The sequence below is a fragment of the Apis cerana genome, linkage group LG4 (assembly GCF_029169275.1).
Source record: "Apis cerana isolate GH-2021 linkage group LG4, AcerK_1.0, whole genome shotgun sequence".
NCBI classification, from domain to species: Eukaryota; Metazoa; Arthropoda; class Insecta; order Hymenoptera; family Apidae; genus Apis; species Apis cerana.
This window is the reverse complement of record NC_083855.1, coordinates 8,210,836-8,227,566: the sequence shown is the minus strand read 5'-3', so window position 1 is coordinate 8,227,566 and position 16,731 is coordinate 8,210,836. Positions and strand designations below refer to the sequence as shown.

The 16,731-nt window shown below is 39.6% G+C and overlaps 1 long non-coding RNA gene across 1 annotated transcript in view; it reads left to right on the top strand.

Annotated features, from left to right (window-relative positions):
* LOC107999070 (uncharacterized) overlaps positions 1 to 8,747 on the top strand; it is an 88,700-nt gene extending 79,953 nt beyond the window's left edge. The window contains exon 4 of the long non-coding RNA XR_009829530.1: positions 4,936 to 8,747. This is a non-coding gene — a long non-coding RNA (uncharacterized LOC107999070). The remainder of the gene's footprint in view (positions 1 to 4,935) is intronic.
* The last annotated feature ends 7,984 nt before the right edge of the window (positions 8,748 to 16,731 follow it).

The following is a 16,731-nucleotide window of genomic DNA, read 5'->3' as shown; positions in this document are numbered from 1 at the left end:
AGCCTCACAGGCAAGATACGAAACGTAGGAAGGAAGAAAAAAGCGAACGCTTTGCAAAGAAAACCAAATTATCTCCACTTTATCCTACAAGCTCACCTGCATTACCCCGTCATTTTAACCATCAACATAGTACCACACCGGTTGCGCTCCAAATCACGCGAGCCAAAAGGAAACCAAGGCGAAACGCAATCTGGCCATCCCTTAAATTACTTTTTACCCCCGAAGGCGCGCTTTTACTTACCTATACACCAAAAATTTTCGACCACCGCGTTGTTGCATAAATTTCATCCACCTAGGGGAGGGGAGGAAAAAATCTTCCCAGAGTTTCGACATCCTCAAAAAACTTTTTCGACGTCGAAATCCATTTCGTCGTGGTTCTACGATTGAAGAGTAATTTAACAAAGAATAATTCGTATAAATATTTACGAAAAGATCGACGATCCTAAAAAGGATCCTAAAAATAAAAAAAAACAAATCTCTTAAAAAATATTATTCAACTTACACTGAAAATAATATATGTTCAAAGATCCGTTTGGAACGAATTAAAAAAAAAAGTATTCCTTTTCGAAAACAATATAACACATAATATAAATTTTCAATCATTCGATCAAGCCTTACACTTACACTTTCCACGGTTAAAATCATTCTTCGATCGACGTTAATCAACGACACAACGCGCCCGAGCATCCTTAATCGGTGATCGACTTAAAATCGAGATCGAAAATCGGGGGGGGGGGAGGCTGGTTGTCATCGTGCGACGATCCATCGAATATCCAACAGCGATGATAAACGGGCCAGCTCGATTAAAGGTAATGGCCGATCGGCCGACTCACACCTGTATTCCCGGTAATAGACGGTTGTCCGTCCCTGCGGACAAGACCGGTAGCCGGGCCCCGTACACGCCCCATCGTGGCCCAACGTACGTACGTACGTACGTCCGCGATGCAACAACACACGGCGTGTACACGGCGTGGCGTGGAGTGGCGTGGCGATGCCGTGGTATGCGAGGTGGCTCACGCTTATGCATGCTCGCAGCATCTGTTGCTACAAGACGGACGTTCCCGGCATTACGTTGCGACGTTACGATCCACATATGCCGCCCCCGAGGAACACGTGTGCCCTCCCTCCACCTTGCTCCCCCTCTTTCGTCGTGCACCACCCGCGAGTTGATTTCCGATTTCGCGTCCATATTTTTTCTCCTTTCATTTTATTTTGTTATCTTCGTGTCGTGAAGTGTCAAGAAAAGATGATAGAGGATGATAGAGAAGGGTTGATAAATTAATTTCGAGTAATAAGGTGTACATCGATCGCTTTTTTCGCGGATGTTAATGGTTTAGGAGTTTGGACTTCTTTTTTTGTTTCGAGAAAAGGGCGAAACTGTGGGATGGGGACACGTTTTAATTTTTTTTTCTCTTCGTTTCTTGTAGATGTTTGGTAAGCGCGATTAATAATTAAAGGATAACGAGAATTCGAAATATATGTAATGAAAGTAAGTATATTTATTGTATTTATATATACTTCTTTTCATATTTATTTAAACAATGGATCACGATACGATCCGCAATCACGTGGTACAATTTTCGCATTAAATGATAAAAATAATGATTATTTTCTTTCGGAATACGCGTTTCCATTAGCTCGTAAAGATACAAGACGTATAATAACGTTTCGGAAAGTTTGCAGATACTCGTGAACTTAGGAGTGGGTCGTTCGTATCAGCTTTGTCAAGCTGGAGGGTTCAAGGTATGTAGACCGGTCTGACAGTGTGATCGTCGTTCGTTTCTACTTTTCTTGCCCGCTCTACTCCTTCTTCCCCTCCCTCCTTTTTATCCCTTTCCAAGAACGTTTTCCATCGTTATCGTGTGTTCGTGAACACACGCGGGCACAAGCGTCGTTTACGACGTAGGTACGTACGTACTTACACGAAATACGCGAGCTCCGTCGAGCCGAGCAATCAACGAATCTCGTTCTACTTAATGCATTTTAAATACAGCGACGCTCGTTTCGTTGTTGCCGGGGTTGCCCGCTGATAACGATGCCGGACGCCTTGTAATGGGTCGAGATGTAAATTGCGACGATGAAATTCTTCCCTTGCCGCGGCTCTCCTCGTTTTTTTCCCCCCTTTCTTTTTTTCTCTCTTTTCTTCTTTCTTTTGTTCCCTCTCTCTCTCTCTCTCTCTATTCTTGCGACGGAATGTAGAACACGAGGTTTGTAGGTAGAACCGCTGAATCATAATTCGTGAGAAGTGAAGCGTTCGCAGTTTTCGGTTGGAGGTTTTAATTAGTTTAGATAATTAAAAAGGTTCACTTGACACTTTTAACACGACGAGAGGAAGGATCAAAGAGGGTGGTAAATATTTTGACGAGCATGAAGAAAATATTGGGAATCAAATCCAATAAAATTGTGAATCTACTCCTTCTGATCTTTCTCATTTTTTTTTTTTTTTTGGAAAAGTTCATCGTATCGAATGTTTTTAATTTTGTGTAATTTTATAAATAGAGAGAAATTTCTTAAAATCAATTAATTATCGTCGATAGTGTAATTATTATAATAAGTCGTTCTTTGTTTTTCTTTTTCTTTTTTGATAAAAAATAAATTTCACGTTGTATTCGAGATGGAACAGTCGCATCAGCCCCTCGATCACACCAATTATGCGTCGCGTCGTTCAGTTTTTATTCTCGGCCTCTCTCACTGATTCATCAGAATCTCCTTGGCTCGCTGTTTCCACGGCCCCAGGAGCGCGCAATTAAGGAGAGGCGAACATGTTCACCACCGGGCCAACGTTTAACGAACCCGATGAATCTTTCGAAAACCGAGGAAAAACTTTTTCCGCTCGACTTGCTATTTCGTATTTTTTTTTTCTCTCAAGGAAACGTTATTCGTTGTTTTATCGTCGAAACTGATCAACCGTGACATTTAAACTATATATATCTGCGTGTATACTTATAAAGAATAAGTTGAGAAATTGAAGGAAATATTAGGATAAGAAAAATTAATACACGTGTTTATAAAAAACAGAAGAGTAATTGACATCGAATCGTCATTAAATTAAGTGTCGCTGAGAGGAGAATATTTATAAGGGTACAGAAAGAAATCAATATTATTCATATTTCTCGCTTCGTAAGATTAAAAAAAGGAATTCGATACCGAAAAGTAAAATTAGAAGGAAGAGCCGGGAAATAGCCTTAAATCCTTGCGGTACGTTAATAAGTCAGAAATATCTCTGGAAGAAAAGATTCCTCCTTCCTTAACCCTCCTCACGTCGTCGTTTCCGTTCCTATTTTTATGAACTGGTTTCCAGGCCGACACTTGGCTCTCCTCTTTTCGCACCTCTGTTCCGCGAACAAATCACCGGCAAATGGTGATTGCGCCGCTCGTAACAACGAAAATAAAAGCGGAGGATAATGATTCGAGCGCGAGCCGAGGATCGAGCGTGCGATTCGATAATATCCACGCCCGATTCAATCTTCCGCCGCGAAGGATTATTAGGAGGCACGAGCGCGAGGGGCAGGGAAGGGGGAGGTGGAAGGATGCGGGTAATCGGTAGAAAATGGTTCACGCTTTTGACGGTGGATGGTTGGAAGGGTTGTTTAACGGGTGTTCAAGACAAATATTTTTAGAACGATGAATGGGGAACTGGAAGCGGCGAGGAATTCGAAGCAGTTGCAGTGATAGAGGATTCTTTTCTTTTTACGATGGATTTAAATTTTATTCTTATCTCAAATTTTGGAATCGAATGGAATCGAATCAAAAATATTGGTATCACTTCAAATTTGAATCGAACAGCTTGATTTTTATCAAATATTCGTAATTAATCGGAGGGAAGGTAATTGAAACGACGATTGTATCATTGTTTCGTTAGATATATTTGTAATCCACTTATTTATTCGTAAATTTATAAATTTATAAACTATCATGATGAAAATTAATTACTTATTACGCGAAACAATTGAGTATTCGTCTTAGAAAAATCAATTGTTCGATCAGTCTTTGTCGGTCATACAATTTTTTTATCCTCTTTATCCGTTTGCGAAAGACGAAAATTATTCCAAATCCTTCTCGGGCAACAGTCCCTTTAACGAAGCAAGAAAATACCTCCCTTCTTTGATACTAATTTAATTCAACGTTGCCTCGTTTTGCCTGCAACGTGCAATCAGGGTGATTGACTTAATAGCAACCTAACTAACAAATTGCCGATTACATACGAGTCTCCCGGAGTTCTTGCCTCCCCTCCCTCATTTTTATTTGCCCTGTCCCCTTGGAATTCCGACCGAGGCGTAATTGGAGGAACGCGGATAGACGCGGGATGAACGGTGGTCGACTTCCTTTCGTCCTTTACGAGCAGCAATAAAATAATACCGAAAGTGGAGTCAAGAGAATCGTTCTTTTCACCCGAACTCGACGACTTTGCCCGATCCTTCGCTACGTAATTTAAAAAATCGACAATCGATAAAAGCCGGATTAAAAATTCTTCCGTTTATTTTATGGAAAATTTGTTCGTATTTTTCTCAAATTTTTGAAATCACTTTTAACTTTATTTTAACATATCGCTCTATTACGATAAAATAGATGAATTAAACAATGAATCGATACACGTATTGTACATTTCTCTTTTTCTCCCGACAAATTAAGAAAATTACAATCTATCGCTTTTAAAATTCGCCTCGTTTCAACTACATCGTCAATTTGCAACTCTATAATAAGTAACTCACAAATCCGCAATCATCTTTCAAAATCCTGATAAGCTCAAGCATAAGAGGGAAGAATTCCGCCCTCGAGAGTAAAGTTGAATTGTGAAAAATCTGTCGTTCCTTCCGGTCTGCAACGACGCCGAAAATCGTCGCGGTCCGGGATTTACGAGCGAAAAACGGAATCTGGCCGCGTGTAACCGCGGTTAACGTAATAATAATAACGGCTGAGCTCGGCTTTTTACAGGGGGTGGCTACACGGAACTCGATAAGAAGCTTAGCGGAGATTCGACTCGAAAATGGCCGAGCGTATCGACGGTGCATCTACGAGAAAAACTTCTACGAGTCTCGTCCTTTGTATTGACCTGCAATCCACTTTCAATAGACGCCATTGGGATAATCGCTGATGAAATTCCTCGATTCGTTTATAGGGAAATACACGAGGAGAACAACGTTTTTATTTTATCTTATTTAAACCTTTTCGAGAATATTCAAAGACGATTTAATTGCTGAAAATATGGACAGGGAGCGGCAGAATAATTAATAAAATAATCCCAACTCTCATAACTCTTATAGAATTCTCGAAATCCTTTATCCTGATTAAAACAATTCGAAATCCCCTAATCTTCTAATCTCCTCTCTAAACCTTGGCGATCAAACCTGCGCCAAATTCCTGCGTCTGATCCGTCTCCTGTTTGGAAAAGAGCCACGAAACTAAGCAAACGAAAAACCAAGAAAGAAAGAAAGAAAGAAAGAAAGAAAGAGAAAAAAGGGAAGATAAAAGAGAGAAAAGGAAGGGAAAAAGCAGAGTTTCTATCGCGCGAATAGGAAAAACCCGGACACCACCACCACCACCATCTGGTAGAACCGCTCGTGGAGGGGCAGGGGGCGGATGGGGATGGAGGCGGCGAAAGAAAGCAACAAAGAACAAAAGAGAGTGGAGAGCGTGAACGAGGAGTTTAACCATCGTCCCGTAATATTCCGTCGCTGTGGCATGCAGACGAGAAAGGAACGGCTGATGGCGGTGACAAAAAAATGGAAACTATTTGATCGTGAACCACCCTCTCTCGCGCTGATACTCGGGGCTGAACACGAGGCTGGGCCTCGGATACCGATACACACACGCACCCACACACGTACACGCGCGCGAGGCACGCGGAGAAGAAGGATGGAGGCGAAAAAGCGGAGTGCTCTTTCCACGAGGGGCGGGGGGAGGGGGGGAGAGAGGGACACGTAAAGGGGGTTGCACGCCGATGGGGTTGAAACGAGGCGGAGGTGGAGGTGGATTGAAAGGTGCGAGGGGAGGGGGGATGGGCCGGGCTACTCTCTCTGTCCACAAGCGAGCGACTGTGCACACGCCTAAAAGGGTTTTCGTTAGATTTCATTTCACACCCAATTACCTGGCACACATTGGGGCACACACGGTTGGGGAAGAGGGTGGGGAGGGGGTGAAAAGACACGGAGGCGCGACAAACGGTGTTGCGCGGCGTTGCGGTGTAAAAATACACCGAAATGTTGGGGGAGGCATCCTCGGATATATCGTATCACCCCTCGTATTGTCCGTCTTCCGTGGATTTTATTTTACGCCCAATTATTGCGGCGTGTGTGTATATATATACATATATGTGTGTGTGCGTGGTTAGAGGTAAGTGAAAAGAGAGGAGGATAGCGAGAGATAAAAATACACGAAACGTGGGAGGGATATTCTGTTCTTTTTTTTTTTTTTAAGATCTCGTTTCATAGCCAATTATTAATTGATATATATACATATGTATATGGAGACACGAAGATATAAAGATACATTGGATCGCCGCTTGATATTTCGTGGATTTTATTCTTCAATAATTAGGGCGTACATCGGGATATGTGGTTAGGAAAAAATAGAAAGGAAGGTATAAAAGAAGGGTTATAGTTAGACGAAGGAACGACGTAAAAAAACTTGCACGCCTTGGAGGCGCAAGGCAATATTGAAAAGTTTAAAAATAGAGGCATTGAAAGGCATCGGGCTAAATCACGAAACACATTCCCCGATGATACCCTTATTTTCTATAGACTCCACATTCCACGTACCCAATTATTATTCGACGTGCATTGTCAGATTAGGGATAATGGGAAAAAAGAAGATGCAAGGCAATACATCGCAGCGATAAAAATAGGCAGAATTATTGTTCCATTCTTATTCCATCGCAATTGTTACCCGATACATATTGAGATTTAAAAAAAAGAGATGCGAGATGACGACGGCGAATATGTAAAAATATACGAAATAAAAGTGTTATATCGCGAAATATATATATATATATGTGTCACTCGTACTCGATATTCCGTTTAACTCTCGGCCACGAATTTTGTGATCGGTGAGGCACGCGAGCGCGGAAACGACGAGAGTTGGGGAGGGAGGGGGTTGTCCGCTGTTACGATCATCCCCCTCGGTGTGTTGCGATACCATGGCGAGCCGCGAACCGTATTTTCAAATCGTTCGATGCGTTTTAGATTGACGCGTTAGATGCGTTTGCTTTATTGTATTGCACTGTATCGCGGTGTATTGTGGATTTCGGTAGGGGAGGGAGGGGGGAGGGGGCGTGTATATTTCGCGATCGGTACTCGTGTAGCCGATTGATTGGCTAGGGTTGTTGATTTGGACGATTGTAATGCTGCTGGTTTCGAGAGATTTCGTTGGGAATCGCTCTCGGTGGATGGAGCGATTTGTTAAATATCGTTTATCTTTAAAGTTAAAGTAGGAAATCATTTTTTGGGGGGCGGATGTACGATGTGATTTATAACGGATGTTAAATATCAATTTTTGTTGTACTCGCTATTAAAAAATCCGCATTCTGAACAATTGAATCGAAAAGACGATAAGATAATTTTTAAATTTTTAAATTCGATCAAAGTTTTTAAACTCCTTTTTTATCGATGAAATAACTTTAAAATGAATTACTTGTGTATAAATAAATATATAGTTATTTTTTTTTTTTTTTTTAATATAATATATCTTGAAAAGGAAATTTTTCATTAAGCACGATTGTCACGTTGTTAAAAATCAATTAAACGCGAGTCACGGTGAAATATACTCGTATCACGAATGAATTTTAAACCAAAAATTTGTTTTTACAGTTGTGCGTGTACCTATTTTCTGTTTGAATATAAACCTATTTGGTAAGCATAGCGCGCTACCGTCCTGTGTAACGTTTACTTAAAATTAAAATTAAAATTCTCACGGATGAGATGGAACAGTAAACATACACTTTTGCAGTGGCTTTAATGCCGGTATTGTTTAACTTTGTTAGAAAAAAAAGAGAGGCAGGGGAAGGAGAAGAGAGGAAAACAGAAGAGAGAGAGAGAGAGAGAGAGAAATTTCAAGTCTGTGATTATACTACGAAATCAGTTGCTTGGAAAGAGGCAAAACGAGATACTTGGCGTCGTGGATATTTGGAAAACCTTGCTCTTCAAATTTCATTTTATTCAACTTTGAAGAAAGGGGAGAAAGCGCGTGGGAAGCGAAAAGGGACAAAGCGATGGTAATTTTTATCACGCCCGTTTTTTTTATTCCGAAAATGTTAGAACCTGAAAATAAATTTCGAGGCAATTACAAAATAACGCTCGTCGTTTACGCTGTTTTCGTATGACAATGTTACGGATGTCCCTCTTTTGTTTCGTTTCATACTGTGTTTAACTGTTTTTATGTTTTTCTTTCTTTATTGCACGCATATTTTTATAAAAGGATTACAGTTATGATGTTTACATTTTATTTTCGCGTGGCAACGATGAAACGAAGCTGCCCACACAAATCAGTTTCGTAATATATTATTCCACGTATGACCACTACATTCGCAACGATTAATTCAAATTGGAAGCCCAATTATGCAACCTTCGTATATATATTTATTCGTTTATATTTCACCATTTTCATAGAGAATAGGATAACTCTTTTTCCTTAAATAAATCATCACTCGTCCCAAAGAAACTTTCCCTTCCTCCCTCGCTAAAAAAAAAAAAATATCAAGATCCGCGAAATGGTAAAAGACGCACGATTCCAGCTCTTAAGAAAAAAGAAAACAATTCTAAAAATCCCTACGCTTTGAACAATAAATTATCATTCGTCCTCCAAAGAAACTTCCTCCGCGATCTTCCTCATAAATTCACATTCTATCGCGCGTTAATCACAATTTCTGGCCGAAAGAGAGTCGAGTGTTCCACCGAGCACCGGGAGAAGCAGGCAACGGTACACCGGTATAATTCAAGGCGCTAATTGAATGGTAGAATTCACCGAAACGGCCGTGACAGTAACGAGGATGTGTATCAGCTCTCATAGAAATCGGCCCCGTGATTCCTCCTATAGATTATAATCGTAGACGTTGCGCACAGGTGGCAAAGATCGGAATCGGCAAGATGAATGGATCGGATATTAATAGAGGCGAGTGCACGAGGCGATTAATTATCGATTAATATTAAGACCGGTTAATTAGCCGATTAATATTAGGCTTGGATAAACGTCGGCCAATTTGCGGTAATTACTTAATCGTACACGGGGAGAAAGGGGAGGGGCGACACGGTAATCCTTAGATCGGCAATCGAGAGTCAAACCTGTTTCGAACCGCTATCCTCCCAATGTCCCGTTACGTATTTCTCGAGTTCGTGAATAAAATTTTCGAATCAAATTTGTAAAGTACGCGAAGGTATTTTTATTTTACTTTGATTTCAAATTGAGGAAAAATTACGTGTGACGGTTCTTTAAATCAAATTTTTAAAGTACTCATTTTTATTTTATTTTGATTTTTGAACTTAAATATTGCCAAGAGGATGAATATATTCAATCAGAGACGATCGTGATTAGTATAGTTGTAACTGCATTGAATTTAAAAGATTGTGCATCTTGATTACTCTTCCCCGTTCGACTCATCCACTGTTTGAGATTTTGATTTACATTTAGAAATTGTGCAGTGTGTAAATAATAATTTTTCATCGAAGTTGGGAATTGTTGGGGAATAAATATCGATGAAAACAAAGTAATACGGTTCGCCACAATACTCCTCGAGAAATTTCATTACTGAAACGTAACTAACGCTTCGTACCTATTATTCCATCAATTTAATCATCATCATTTAAGAGGCAAGGGAGAGATGAAATTGAGTGGTGCGGCGAGATTAATTAAAATTGTTAAAGTGATGGAGAGCGTGAGATAGGCTCCTAAAGCGATAAATTCTCTTCAAGCCTGACGACAGAAGCGGACAATAAGTATCACGGTTCATTCATCTTGTTTACGATCGAACGGTCAAGCTTAATTTTATCGAATAATTAGACGTTAACGCATAGGCTGATTACGCGCATAGGCTTCTTCGGCACACTACGTGTTACGCGTGAGATTCAAGCAACAAAGGCGCGGTTCAAAGAGCTTGTAAATCAAGGGATTTCGGGGACGGTTTATAGGACGTTTATCACGTTTTCAAGTCCATTTCCCGTCCGCATAGTGATCTGTAGCTAAGCACGAACATTTATCCATGAAATTTTTACGACTTTTCGATACGTTGAAACTTATGCCTACGTACCATGATTGTAACCTTTCGTTACCCAGGTGAAACGAGATCTGTGTGTGAAATGTTATTATCACTTATTGGAATTATCGCTTAATGAAAATTTTAAGGTAGATGAATTTATATAAATATCTAAATTTAATTCGACGTCTGGTCTGATATCTCAATCGAGAGAAAAAAATGGGAAAAAAAATACGTGGAAAAAGAGAGAAATATATATTTATATATACATATACAAATTAATCGATCGTAATGAAAAAGAATTCTTTGACATCAATTTACATCTATTACGTTATTTGTCCTCGCAGAAGGTTATAAATCACGGAGGGTAGCGTTATTAGTAACGTCAGCGATTTCCCGACGAGTATTAATTCTTTCAGCGTCGTTCGTGATATTTGCAGGATTACAAATCAATATTGCAATTACCATCTATCAAGAAAACCGTTTGTTGTACGTATAATCGATGCGTGAAATGAATTACGATGTTTAAAGTTGCGCGCCGCGTTTTGCGCGCAATAATACAATCGGGACGATAAATGGCAACGTAATGCAAGAACATGGCGATTCCATTCACCAGAGTTTCTCGTGGAAAAAATGGGGGAAAAAAAGGAGAAAGAAGGTACGCCGTGCTTCGATCCTGGAATACAACAACACTCTTTGTACGTCTTGCGAGAAGACTACTTTTTTTAAAATAAATTCTCCCTTTTATATATATATATATTATATTATATATAAAAACTTGTAAATATAAAATTAATTCTCTCGAGCACGTTATCTTGAAAAAAATCTTGGGAGGAACGGGCAAAAGAAGAAAATTCACACGAAGATACGAGATAAGAATTATTTATTTATTTATTTATTTATTTATTATTTCCTTGATAATTTTGAGGAAGCGTGATTTAATTAATGATACGATTCTTGTAACTGTTACGGTTGCTAATGGATTCTGTTAAGCAACCGTGTGTAATGCGAAAAATTAAAAATTACAAATTTAGTGCGTGCTGAATTTAGCCACGTATCGATGTAAATGGTTTTTAGTTTACAATTAAGAGTTTGGCTCTCATGAATCACGAAATGTCTAACTCCAGGAAGCAGATATGTAATACAGTGAAATATCAAGCATCATTTATAACGTAGTAGCTTTTCGTGTTTTGCGCTTATCGCTTAGATAAGAAGTTAACACATGTAACGTGATTAATTAAGTGATCCCTACCCATAAATTATCATCCGAAACAATTTCATTTTTAATGTGGTGTAATTCGTATTCACGTTGGGAATGATTAAAAAAAATATATATATATATATATAAATAATGTATGTAATAATTGTGATATAAAATAATTTGCATTAACCATGATGCAAAGCGTGGAACTATTTGTAATTTTAATTGTTTCGTAAGAAAGTAATAATTATTAAATTTCTTTATCGAAAGTGTAGTTGAATTAAAATGAATTAAAATTTACAAGATAAGCGTTTAAAAGATTTACATTCGTATAGAGTTGGAATAAACTTGTCGTAATACCTCGGATTTAATTTTTAATTTATACCGTGTTATATCTCCATGTTTCATCGCTTGAAATAATAATTTTATAAATTATTGTTATAAATTTTCTCATCTCTTTATCACAGCCAGCCAAAAGCTTAGCTTATATATTAACCGCCTCCGCTTAATGTATGCAAGTATTCTACCAAATAACTGGAATAAACTTTCACTTTATAAAATCAATCAACGAATGTAATTACCTTTCATAAAATCGCATAAACGTTAATCGGGAACTATCCAACGGAATATTAATATTTCTAATAACAAGAACCAATCGTTAATTAACTCTAATAAAGCGTTTTATACATCAATATCGTGTACAAATCTTATTATCAATCTACCAATCGACTATTAATCAATCCGAACAAGAACCTATTTCCACTTCAAAATACCCATCAAATACCCGGAGCAACTTTCAGCTCGTATCAAAATCAATCGACAAACATCGTTACCTTTCGCAAAATCGCGTAAAAAAGAACCATCTTCGTTTTATATCAAAATCACTCCTCAAAAGTCATTTTCTTTTTCGCACAAAACAAAAAAAAAGAAGAAGAAGAAGAAGAAGAAATTAAAAGAAAAATCAATATCTCGAACTCGGTGATCAAAGGTGGAGGCAAACACGAAACATTGAAACGACGGAAACAGAATATCCCCAGAAAAGTATGAGCGGGGTGAGGAGAGGAGGGGACGAAGCGATCGGTGGAAGGCAGTGATCCGGTGAAGCATCTTCACGGAGGGAGGAACGTAACGAGGAAAGAGAAGGGCGAGGGGGGAGAGGGGAGAGGAAGGGAGAGGAGAAAAGAGCAACGGAGGAGGAGGGTTCAGTGGCAATAGCAGGAAGAGAACGCGCGGCAAAGGAATAATTCCCCGTGTTTCCAAGGAACGCGTTTCGAATTACCGGCGGATCGCGTTGCATTCTGTTCGTCGCGCTTGGCTAGCACCGAGCAAATCTAATTCCTTTCGGACTCTCGGGTGCCGAACTCCTCCTCCTCCTCTTAACCGCCCCCCCTCCTCTCCTTCCGCCCGCTCTTTTCGCTTTGTTTTTCCGACCCCGGATCCCTTCCCTCTTCACGGATGGCTATCCGCTTGTCCTTTGTTCCCCTTGATCATCCTTTCTCTTAACTTTCCTCCACCATGGGCGTATCCATCGCCCAGGATGAATGGGTTGAATGGCTTGTCCTCCTTCCGAGGATGATGTCTGGACGACGTAGGATATCGCACTTTTTTCAAATACAATGGCCGGGGTTTTTTTGGAAAGAAAAAAGGAAAAGAAGATTCCATCGCGTTAATATAATTTTTCTTTTTTTTTTCTCCTTTCCTTTTTCATCTTCTGGATAATAATTTTTCGAAAATCAATCTCCCCGGTATTCCTCTTGTCGATTGGCCGGTGGAAAATAACAAATAAAACGCACGGATTTAAAACAAATAGGTGGCAACTATGAAATAGTAAGTTGATCGCAAATAAAATTTCAATGAATTTTACGTAAACTCTTACGTAACACTTCCTTCTTTTCTTTTACTTTTTTACGATCTCGTTTCTACGGTATTATTTCTTCGGTAATGACTCGTGATATGAATTCACGGTCATTGCACACAAGGTATGCGATTGATCTTTTCTAGGAACAGCATTACGATCGCCAGATGTGCGATCGGTCTCGAACGGGTTAATCATCCCTTTTTCTTCTCCTTTCCCATCTCTATCCCTCTCCCTGTCCCGCCCCATTGTTCCATCTTCTCCCATTTCCCTTTATCCTTCCTTCCGCGCGCTCTAGACCTGCCTCTTTCCGCCTCCTCTTCCATCCCTGTCCTTGGCCGCCTCCCTTGGTCGGCCAGATTTCCCGGATTCCCGAGGGAGGAGACGTCGAATCTACGGAGCGATCGGCGTGTACCTTTTAGAGCTCAACGCTCTCCTTACTCCCGGGAAATTCACGCCCCGAATACTCGATATTATCTCGATCGTAGAATTCTAAGAACGAGCCTAGCCCGATTTTCCTTCCCTTACCACCGCCTCTCCCCTTTGCCCGGCGACGCGCCTCGGCCGCGGCAAATCTGCGCCACGCCGGCGACCCCTCGATTTACCACGCTCTTCGTCCTTCCCCCGCCGGTCCGGGACGGCCGCCCCCAATAAGGTTTGCCCGCTTCATTCTCGAGATTGCGCCGCAGCCACCGATTCGTGAAAATAACTCGCAGCCTCGATCCTGGGACGGATCGATGACGATGACGAGGGCGATGATGATGACGACGACCACGACGACGACGATGACAACGATGGCGGCGTTTCATCGGCTGGAATATCGGCTATAATAATAATAATCGTGGATGAGTCGCGTGCTTGTTTTTGAAATGTCGAAACCGGGGGAATGATTTGGATTGTGATAACGGCGGTGGTGGTGGTTCTCGTTGGATGGTAATTAGATTCGTTTCGCGTGTGTGCGTCCGTGTACGTTTGTAACTAAGTATTGGACGTCCGTTAGGGATGGTGGTGGTATGATAATTGACCTAAATTGTCGGGGGGATGATTGATCGGGTAAAATTTGAAATTTGTATTTTGGTTCGTATATCTGTGTCTGGGATTCGTATCTTTCTTCTATTTTTTTTTTTTTTAATTCGAGGATGTAATTCTTTCGAATAATTTGGTAATAAATTCCAAATTTTTTATTCTGTGAAACGATTATTTGATAGCATGTCTCACGTGTTACATCGTCTTTCCTTTTTTTATTTTTGTGTATTTTTATATTTATCCATGATCTAAGGATAATGTTGTTTTGTGATTCTTTCCTTATCTGGATTAAATTCAATGGATTCGTAAATCTAGTTGATTGAATGAAAGTATTTATTTATTTCGATCAAAGAATTTTTTAAATCGATATTCAATGTAAAATTCATTCAATAACAAAAAATATTTATTCTTACAGTCGCTCAATTTATCTCAAATCCTATTAAAATTAGGAAAAATTTGAACCGCTCTAACTCGAAAAATAATAACTTCCGGTTAACGAATGAACGATCATTAGAAGCGCGAAACCTTGCCCTTCAAAGCGCTTTTTCATTTATCCCGAAACGACTTTCGGTTTCCAAAATATCAACGTGTAAATAGAAGGTAATTTTTAACCATTTACCTCCACGTCAATTAAACGTTATTAAAATTTGGAAAAATTCGAATCGCTGTAACTTCGAAGATAGTAACTTCCGGTCGACGAGCGAACGATCGTCAGAAGCGCAAAACCTTCCCCTTTAAAACACTTTTTCATTTATCCCGATACGATTTCTGGTTCTCGAGATATCGTTGTGTAAAGAAAAGGATAATTTTTAATAATTTACTATCCTCTTCCTTGTCGCTTACTTGAACCTCTCGCTCGCACCTTCTCTCACCGACCTATCCCAAACTCTAGACAAACGACAGACGCGATTCCTGGAAAAACGTAGTACGCGTTTCCAGGAAAAAATATAGGTCGCCAGCCCATTCATAATCTCTTCGCCATATTATTAAGCATTATGGAAACTTTGAGCCCTTATATCTCGGCAACCGATTGAGATATCGGAATGAATCAAAAACCGACTTCAATGCCATTTCCTCTACTTTCTGACGCGGTTCAGAGAACAAAATTTTTAATTTCTTCTCGAGTATTTCTACACTTTGAAAAGTCAAACTTCCGCGAATCTGTCTGAATGCAATGATCCGTTGCTGCGATAAACATATAAATATTTTTCCGTACATCCCGTTAGAAAAACATTCGTACAATTTTAGCTAAAATCGGTAATCTAATTATCCGTAAATTTTTCTGTATAAAAGATCACGTTCGTAAAACGATCAGGATTCCGTTCGCATGCATTGGACTAAGCGCCATAGGCGATGTTGCGGATAATGTCGGTCCCACGGAGCGCAGCCGCATTTTCGTAAGATTCCCCCCTCTCCACCCCCGTTACCCGTGCAATCAATCTGTTCCATCTATCCTTTCTTTTTTCCCTGCTAAGTAAACGGACGCCCTGGAACGGCACGTTCCCAGACTACCGTCTCGACTACTACGCAGAGACGCAACGGCGCCACGGAGACGCACTCCTTCGATCGGATTCCTAGCCTCCACTTACGTTGCAGGAATTCCTATCTCCTTTGCGTCCTCCTCCGTTGCAGTTTCCTCCATCCCCTTATTCGAGGAACGACCCGGCTCTGAAATTCGCTGGCCGGCCAACGAGCCCTAGAAAATGCATGGCTGGCTTAATTGCCGTTTCAGACCAAATTCATCCACGAATCCATTCGTTCGGCTACCTAATCGGACAAAGATTTCCCTTCTTCCGTTCCTTTTTGCGCCTGTTCTTTCTTTCTTTTTTTTTTTCTTTTCGGCTATTCCAGCCAACTATTCGAGGGGGAACTATAGCGTTTCTTGGGTTTTTGGGGGTGGATGGTGAAAAAGATATTATTCGAGATAACGTTATAGCCTTGTTTGTTGACTCAGGGTGTTTGATGTTCGATCTCTTCAGGTTTTTTTCAGGAGATATAATTGTACAGATGTAATTTGTTGTCGTTTAATTAGAAGATTATAAAATAATAAAATATAAAATTACAAAAGGGTAATGAATGTATTGTTTATTGTTACTATATGTCAATAAAATATAATTAGTATTTTAAAAAAAAAGGAAAAATAAAATTTGAAATTATAAAAATTATATTAAATTATTTGGAAAATTTCATTCTAATCTAATATATCGGATGTTTCTCTAAATATTATCTGTGATATCTCGCTTTAGAAATATTAAAAAGTTTTTTAGACTTTTATCCTTATCTTTTTGTATGATGTTATTGCTGGGAACTGCAAAAAAAAAATGCAAAATATTAATAATGACGTATAAAAGAGCTAATTTATATGTAGAATATAACTTTTACCTGAAATGGTTTTTATTATTTCCAAAACAAACAAGATATATTCCAAGTGATAAAATTATCTACTTGGGACTTTTTATAATTAAA